This window comes from Dasypus novemcinctus, chromosome 1, assembly GCF_030445035.2.
Source record: "Dasypus novemcinctus isolate mDasNov1 chromosome 1, mDasNov1.1.hap2, whole genome shotgun sequence".
NCBI classification, from domain to species: domain Eukaryota; kingdom Metazoa; phylum Chordata; class Mammalia; order Cingulata; family Dasypodidae; genus Dasypus; species Dasypus novemcinctus.
In genome coordinates, this window is record NC_080673.1 from 125,948,498 (window position 1) to 125,957,693 (window position 9,196).

The window sequence follows — 9,196 nt, forward strand, 5'->3', positions numbered from 1 at the left end:
CATTCTCCCTAAATTGATCTATACATTTAATGCAAATCCCATCAGAATCCCAGCAGTCTTTTTGAAGAAATTGACAGACTGATTATTAGAATTATTATACAAAAATTCTAAGACCTGAAATATCCAAAATAACATTTAAAAACAACAAAGTTGTAGGATTTACACTACCTGATTTCAAGGCTTATGATAAAGCTATTAAGGCAGTGTCAAATTGTCTTACGTATAACATGGACAAATAAAACGGAAATATGCCCACACAAATAGGTTAATTGATTACCAACCAAGGTTGATACATTTTTGGGGGAAAGAAAATCTTTCTACAAATGGTTCTGGAACAATTGGATATACATATGGAAAAAAATAAACCTCAACTCCTAACTCCCACCTTACTCCATACACAAAAATTAATGTAGGATGGATCACATAGACCTAAACATAGGTGACAGAGTCATAAAGTTTCCAAAATAGAGAATAGGACAATAATTTTATGACCGTAAACTTGAAAAAGATTTCATAAAGAGAACAAATAAAAGTGCTAACCATTTTTAAAAAGAGTATCTTGTTCTTGCAAAATATATAGTATTAAATAATCCCTTTTACCACCCTTCATGGTACATACTCCCCATTCCCTTCCCCAATACAGTGAGCACTTTATAAGTAATTGGTGGTGCTGTTGTTATTGTGTTATTGTAGTTGTTGCTGGTTGTGATGGTGGTAACAGCAGTAGTAGTAGTAGAGAGGGAGGAGTCCTAGTAGAGGACTAATAGAGGAGGAGTGGGAAGAGGACAATGACAGGAGGAGGAGAAAGAGAATTTAGCTATTCCTTTACTAAAGGACAAATAAAATAGTTCTGGTTTCTCATTATTACAAACAATGCTACCATGAACAACCTTGTACGTATCTCCTTGTGTCCATGGCTAGCATATCCTTGGAGGAGAAAAGTGAAATTTAGAAATCACAAAAACCATCCTCAGACTGTTTGTATCTGACTAGAGTCAATGAACACATATGGCATTAAGAAAAAAAATCTGAATACTATTACAATTGATTCATTTCTAAAAGTATAAAAAATGTTAAATTGTGGTTAACAAACGCTCACAGCTTGGTGAGAGACAGAAACACATACAAATAATGATATTTGATAAAAAGGTTGTTTGTAGATCTTTGGAAATGAATAGATATGGTGCAAGCTTATCACAGTGTTTGTAAATAACAGAGCTGTTATAGTGGGTAAGAATTACAGTACAGGTATGGAAAGGTACCACAAGAGCAAAGAGTAGTATAGTGATCAGGAAAATCAGGGAATTTTCACTAAGGAATGTATTTGGAATGAATACTAAAGAATAATTAGATGGAAAGTGGATTTGGCCCAATGGATAGGGCATCCGCCTACCACACGGGAGGTCCAAGGTTCAAACCCAGGGTCTCCTGACCTGTGTGATGAGCTGGCCCACACACAGTGCTGATGCACGCAAGGAGTGCCCTGCCATGCAGGGGTGTTACCTGTGTAGGGGAGCCCCACATGCAAGGAGTGCGTCCTGTAAGGAGAGCCACCCAGTGCGAAAAAAGTGCAGCCTGCCCAAGAATGGCACTGCCCAAGAATGGCACTGCACACGTGGAGAGCTGACACAGCAAGATGATGCAACAAAAAGAGACACAGATTCTAGGTGCCGCTGACAAGAATACAAGCGGGCACAGAAGAACACGCAGCAAATGGACACAGAGAGCAGACAACTGGGGAGGGAGGGGGTGGGGAAGGGAGAGGAAAAAACAAAAGAATAAGTAGAGTCTCCCAAACTGAGAAATAGAGTGACAGTGAGAAATTTTGCAAGAGGGAAAGAATATAACATATCATCCAATGGTGACTGCAAGGGCCCCTATTTCACACCTTATACAAAATGTAACTCAAAATGGATCAAGGATCTAAATATAAAAACGACAACCATAAAACTCCTAGAAGAAAATGTAGGAAAACATCTTCAAGATCTTGTGGTAGGTGGTAGTTTCTTAAACTTTACACACCCAAAGCATGAGCAACAAGAGAAAAAATAGATTAATGGGACCTCTCAAAATTCAACACTTTTGCACCTCAAAGGACCTTGTCAAAAGGATGAAAAGGCAGCTGACTCAATGGGAGAAAATATTTGGCAATCACATATCCAATAAGGGTTTAATATCCATAATATATAAAGAGATCATACAACTTGAAAACAAAAAAGATGAATAACCCAATTTAAAAAATGGGCCAGACAATTGTCCAAAGAAGATATACATATGGCAAAGAAACACATGAACAAATGTTCAACATGACTAGTAATTAGGGAAATGCAAATCAAAACTACAATGAGACATCATTTCACACCTATTAAACTGGTCACTATTAAATGTTAGAGAGGATGTAGAGAGATAGGAACACTTATTCACTGTTGGTGGGAACGTAGACTAGTACAGCCACTGTTGGAGGACTGTTTGGCAGTTCCTAAGGAAGTTGAATATAGACTTGCCATGTGACCCAGCTATAGCATTACCACATATATACCCAGAAGAACTGAGAGGAGAGACACAAACAGACATCTGTACACCGATGTTCCTAGCAGCAATATTCATGATAGCCAAAAGTTGGAAACAACTCTCTCTTCAGATGTCATTTGGATATAGGTTTCCCCAGAAACTCCAGGAAAAATTACAGATGTTAGAGCTGGAAATATTCTTCAGCTAACCTGCATTTTGCTAATGGCACATCTAAAGCCTATACCAGGTCGACTTTCCCATAATTAAAAGTTTGTCAATGAGAAACTCAAGGGCAGTTATTTTCATTTCACTATTTTTTACTACAATGAGCTGCATCCATGAAGCAGTAAATAGGATCTAAAAGATAAAACAATAAACCTGCTAGAGTAAATATCCTTTTATCCCAAATCTACCAGATGCCAATAAATAAGCTATAGACTATTACAAATAATACACAAAGATAATATTTTATGGTGTCTCTCTAGTCCTTCATAATTCTAAAGAGTCTTCTGATTCAGAATATGTTTTATCATTAAATGTGGCTTTTTTATTCTAATTTTTTAAATTTCACAATCCATAAATACTATACAGAGTAATCTTAGATTTACTAGATCATCACTAAAAAGAAGCTTAATAAATTACAAAATCAACATATTACATATTTAATGTACACTATATACAACATAATTCTACATACGCCAGAGGGTAATAGAGTACATATGACGTTGTAATTTAACACTCCACAACCTACTCTTTCTGTGGTTTTTTAAAATATAGATGTGACATCAGAGAAATTGAGGTTTATGTCCTCAATTATTTGCTGTATGATCTTGGCCAAATTATCAAATCTCTTTAAGCCTTGATTTCCTCCTCTATAAAATGAGGTAATGAAAATATCTAGTTTTGAGTTGTAAGTATTTAATGAAACAATGAATTCAAAGCATTTAGCATAATGTCTGACACCTACTAAGCAGTCATCAGTGGTATTGGTTGACATCATCGTAATTATCATTGTCATCATCTTCACCTTGCCATGATGATCTAGGTCTATGTCTTACCTTGGGAGGCTTAGGAAAAAGACTGAATCAAGGATTAAGGTCTGACACTTTCTTTGGGATGTACAAACTCATGGCAATGAAAATGAGGAAAACAGTAAGTGACAAGGAAGGATGGCAAGCCATACAAAGTCACTACTTTGCAAAGAGCTGTAAAAAGACACAAGAAAACATTCAGCAGGGGCATCTAATTGGCCATATAGGAAGTTCATGGGAAGGAGGAGGAAGGGCAGGGAGTTATTTTCTTCCTCTCTCCCATCTCTGATCTCTGGTTTCCCATTGATCTAAGTTTTCTCCATTGGGGATTAACATCTCCACCCTTTGGGGTTCTATCATTCAGCCCTTTTGCTGGCCATCTATGATGCCAGATTCTACACCCAGCACCATGGTTCTTCATTCAAGTCAAAAACAATGGTAGGAACCAGAAACTCTGAGTTATAGGTGGCCAGCATGACTGCACTATGGTAACCACAAACAGTGGCTGCTTAGCCCCAGCATTGACAACATGGTTTGGGAAACCAGCATGCCATGGAAATCTGATAGGTCTGTTTCTCACACACCAACAGAATGTTGTGGGGGATCATTAATACAGGGGAATCAGTGAAGTTTGCTGAAACAATGTTGCCTAACAAACAACCACCAAGTCTTAATGGTATCACACAAAAGCATTTATCTCTCCCTAATAGGTCTTCAGGTGGGAAGTAGATTACTTGGTTCAATTAGGCTCAGCCTATCTCAGGTTCAGTTTGGTTCCTTGTATCTCTGATTTGGGGACCCAGACAAAAGATGCTATGTCTGCCTTCTCATGACAGATGGCAGGAGCATAACAGGGGCTGATGAAATCTTGCCATACCTCTTAAAGCCTTGGTTCATACTATCATTTCTATGAGAAACAGCAACAACTCACAAAGCTCAAGTTTTACAATCCACATACTTCTTCTAAAATGGCAAGCAGCATCTCTAGTATAACCAATGCCCATCATTGATACTTTCTTTTTCTTCAGGATAATCCATCTGTGTAAATACCTCAAGTAGCCTGGATATTTATTTTAATTAATAATACATTCTGGATCCTTCAAGTTACCTTTTCTTCTAAGCCATATTTCTTGTACTGAAATTTCATTATTGAACACAACTTGAATTTTACTTCATTAGCAACACCATTTGTTCTTATTAACACCCCCGGAGTCAAAAGACATTGAGAGAAATGCAGAACTTCAAGTACTATGCATTCATGAACTGGAATCAAAAGTTCCTAAGCAATAGAGTTCATGATGCCAAGAATAGCCTAGCTGTTCCTTAGGCTTCTTCCAAGCCCCAAGTGTTTGCTTAGTTAGCACACTAAACTTTTTTTTTTTTACTACTGCCAGCATTGCAAAGTCAAAATAGCTGTGGAGGAACAAGCTGTTCTGCCTCATGTCTCATCAACATTCCTTGCTCAGTGTATCAAAACACAGAGAACATACAGATCAAATGCAACAACTCTTCAAAAAGTTCCCTCTTGGGGATTTTCTCCCTGGGAAATTATTCCCAGCTGCCTACTTAGAAGAAAGGTGGGTCTCTTACACAAATCCAAATGAAGTCACAGCCAACATGTATGGATTTAAACTCCCATTTTGTCACTTGAAAGATACAAATTATGTAGGCCAACATGAGCTAATATCAAGATTAAAATATGAAAGCAAGTTTTATTTCCAAAGAACCAATTTTAAATTATTAGTGGATGTTATATCCCATGCTCATCAACAAAACCATCATTGAAATAACATTCTAACCTAAGTTTCCCTCATCACTGGAAAGGATTTAATTTTAAATAGCCCTGGAGGCTCTGGGGGAAAGGAGAGGGAAAAATAGATGTAATACAGGGGTTTTTTCAGGACTTGGGAATTGTCCTGAATGACAGGGCAATGACAGATATACATTTTATATCTTCCCATAACATGAAGAATTATGCAGGAAAGAGTATAAACCACAATGTGAACTATGGTCCAAGCTTATCAGCAATGCCCCAGGATGCGTTTATCAAATGCAATGGATGGGCCACACTAATGAAAGATGTAGTTTATGTGAGAGGGTGTGGGAGGTATGGGGAATAGGGCATATGGAAATCCCTATATTTTTTGCTGTAGCATTTATGTACTCTATCTTTTAAAAAATACATTATTTAAAAATTTTTGAAAAAAAAAGAAAAAAAATAGCAACTGTATTATAAGCTGTCCTATGGTAAGTGTATAAGATAGGGTCCATTTAAAGAAAGCTAAAAGGAAAGGTTGATTAGATAATCAAAGCTATTTCCATTCAGATCATAGTTCAGCTAATCAACTCTACCTTTTAACAAAATCAGTAGGAGAAGAATTAACCTAGTTGTCCCCATTTGAACATGCATAAATAACATTGAATATTCAATTTGTAGCCTTTCTCTTATTCATGATTTTTAAAGAATATACCAATAAAAATTTCTGTTTGTATAGTTAAATGAAATCTTCATTTAACATGAAAATAGTTCACAGAGCTAGGTTAATATCTGAACTAATACTTAATTATTAATTAATAATTATACTCTCATTGTAACTTATAGATATGTGGTTATAAAAATAGCCAGAGAAAACATTAATGAGAGACAAAGTATTGAGTTTTTTTGGCAGAATTCAGGCACAAAGTTGTTGACTTTCCAGTAAAAGACAAGATGCTCTAAATCAGCATCCCTTTGGACCAAACCAACTGCTTCCACTTCCAAGTAGCATAAAGGAAAGGCTTCTTTACCAGATATTCTTTTTGAATGGCTGCTGCAGACAACTCTGCATAGACATATGGGAGGAGAGCCACATACCCAACATTCCAGCAAAGCACTAAGGCAGAAGAAGGAGCAATAAAAGAAAGAACACAGTACAGAAATGATACTTTCAGTCTAAAATGTGAGCAAGTGCAGGTAGACTGAAGAGTCTTTGAAGACAAAGACCATCCCTGAAACAAAAAAGGTCAATTCAGAGTTGATTATGAGAATTGTTATCTAGCTTAGAAGAGAAAATAGTGCAAAGCCAGGCAAGAAAAGAAGAGATAATGAACAAGATGAGGACTAGACCTAATCTTGTCCATACCCTCTTCTTTCTTTAGAATATTTCATTTATGTTTTGGAAATGAGGTGTTAGGAATCAACACTAGAATCTCATATATCAGAATCTGCATGCTTCAATAAAGTCTGGCTGTTTTCATCATTCTGAGAATTCCTCTATCAATTGGTATAAATGGCTAAACTGCTACAATAAAGACATCCGGCAATACAGACATTTTAAAAAGATAGTTTTTCTCGTGTAACACTTCGAGTGAGCAGTCCAAGTTGGTGATGCAGATCTGCCTCATTCAGTCATCTGAGATTCCAGATTCCTTTCCCTTTGTATTCCTTCCATCCTCAAGGGCATGACCGTCGTCTGCAAGGCTGCAGTGCATCGCTATGGATTTTAGCCAGTGGAAAAAGGAAAGCACCAGAGAGGCATGCCCACTACCTTCAGGACCAGAACTTAGACACCTCACTTCTCCTTATATTCTGTTAGTGAGAATTTAATCACAATGATTGTAACAGGGTCTAGGAAATGTGGTCTCTCCTCATTTTTTTCAGTTCACTGTATTGTTGGGTATCTTTACTAGAGCAGCTCTGCCTTTTATCCTTACTAATGAGCACATGGAAGAAAAAGAGAACAAATTTTGATGGACCATTAGCATATTTCCAAAAAGTCACATGAAAAAAAGATGATTTCATCATGTTAGTGCCTTTTAGAGTCTTTATTTGAAAAATGAAAAAAATATTTGTTTTCGATCCAGCTCTAAATCATGGGGGATAAATCTCAATGGAAGGGACTTCAGTTATAAATTAATTTAATCTTTTAAATTAGTTAACTGTGGCCCAGAAAAGTAAAGTGCCTTGCTCAAGCAGCTGGTAAGAGAAGGAGGACTGGAATCTATGCTTACACATTCTCAGCCTGCCATCAATCAGTCAAGATGTACACTTGCTTTGGTCTTTTGAGCTCTCTACATAGTCGATCAGGAAAGTAGTTTGGGCTCTAAAATGTATTTTCCCTCTCCTAACTTAAGTGGTTTCACTTTCTAGGCAATTCAGAAAGCCCTAATAATTGCTACTGCTCTATTTCATGCTTTAATGTAAAAAGTTTACCTTTCCCTAGGAGAGGCAGAATAATTTTGAAGTAATGGCCAATTTTCTCCACAAAGTATTTACTTTTCACCTTTGGCTCTTCATCCATTCAAAACCACGGTATTTTGTATTCATTGCCTCAAGAAAGGTATGTGATTCAGAAAGCAAAGTGGAAAAAAGCATATCTTCTGACTTTGTTTTGTTTCAGAAATCTAGGTCAGTATTTTGGGACACTATTGACATTTGGGCTAGAGAATTCTTTGTTGTAGGGGACTGCCTTGTGCACTGTAGAATATTGGCAGCATCCTGGCTTCTATCCACCAGATGCCATTAGCAGCCCTCTCCCACCCCCTCCCCGACTTGAACAACCAAACATGTCTCTAGCCATTGCTAATGATCCCTGGGTTGCAAAATCCCTTGCCCCCCTCCAACTTGATAATTACTGATATGGGGTATTATGAGACCAGATAAGAATCAAGACTTAGACAAAAGATCTCAGAGAAAACAGTGTAAGTATGCAAGAATTTGCCCCACTCCATACTGTGCCTTTAAAACAAGGCTAAAAAAGCATTTCCTGGTCAGAGTGAAGGGAACAGAGTCAGAGAGGAAATAATGAGAATGCACATCAGTGTGTGTTTTGGAGTAAGGAAACTTAAGTTGCTCCTTAGACCAAGACCTGGGGAGTGGCACCACCCCAGATAGGTTTGTGGGGTTCAAGAGCAGAGGAGCTTGTGATCTATTGTCCTAGGAAACTTGGGAGGTGTCAAGATCCCAGAGAAGATTTCCACAGAGGGCTACAGCTGTGTAAACCCCATCATGGCTCGAGGGCATCAGAGTAATTCCTGGTCACTCAAGGGTGGCCTGGAAATAGTGGAGAAAATGTCAGCTCAGAAGGGGCTGCACACATGGGAGCAGAGGCCATCTCAGCAGCAGTCAGCTCTACACTTAGTGCACCCTTAGGAGCACTAAGGGTGGACCAGGCAAGGTGAGGAGACAGCCCAGGGATGGAGTACCAGTGTGACTTGATGTTTAGGACCTGTATTAGTCAGCCAAAGGGGTACTGATGCAAAATACCAGAAATTTGTTGGTTTTTATAAAGGGTATTTATTTGGGCTAAGAGCTTACAGATACCAGGCCATAAAGCATTGGTTACTTCCCACACCAAAGTTTACTTCCATGTGTTGGAGCAATTGGCTGCTGATGTCTGTCAGGGCTCAGGCATCCTGGGTTCCTCTCTTCCCAGGGCTTGCTTCTTTCCAAGTTCAGGATTCCTCTCTTCCCGGGGCCTGCTTTTCTTTCCTCTATGTGCTTAAGACTTCAGCATCAAACTCCAACATCAAAATTCCAATATTAAAATACTCTCCAACTCTGTCTTTTGCCACCCCACCAAGGGGTGGCGCTCAACACCCTACTGACATGGCCTAATCAAAGCCCTAATCATAATTTAATCATGCCCAGGTATGGAACAGTTTACGAACATAAT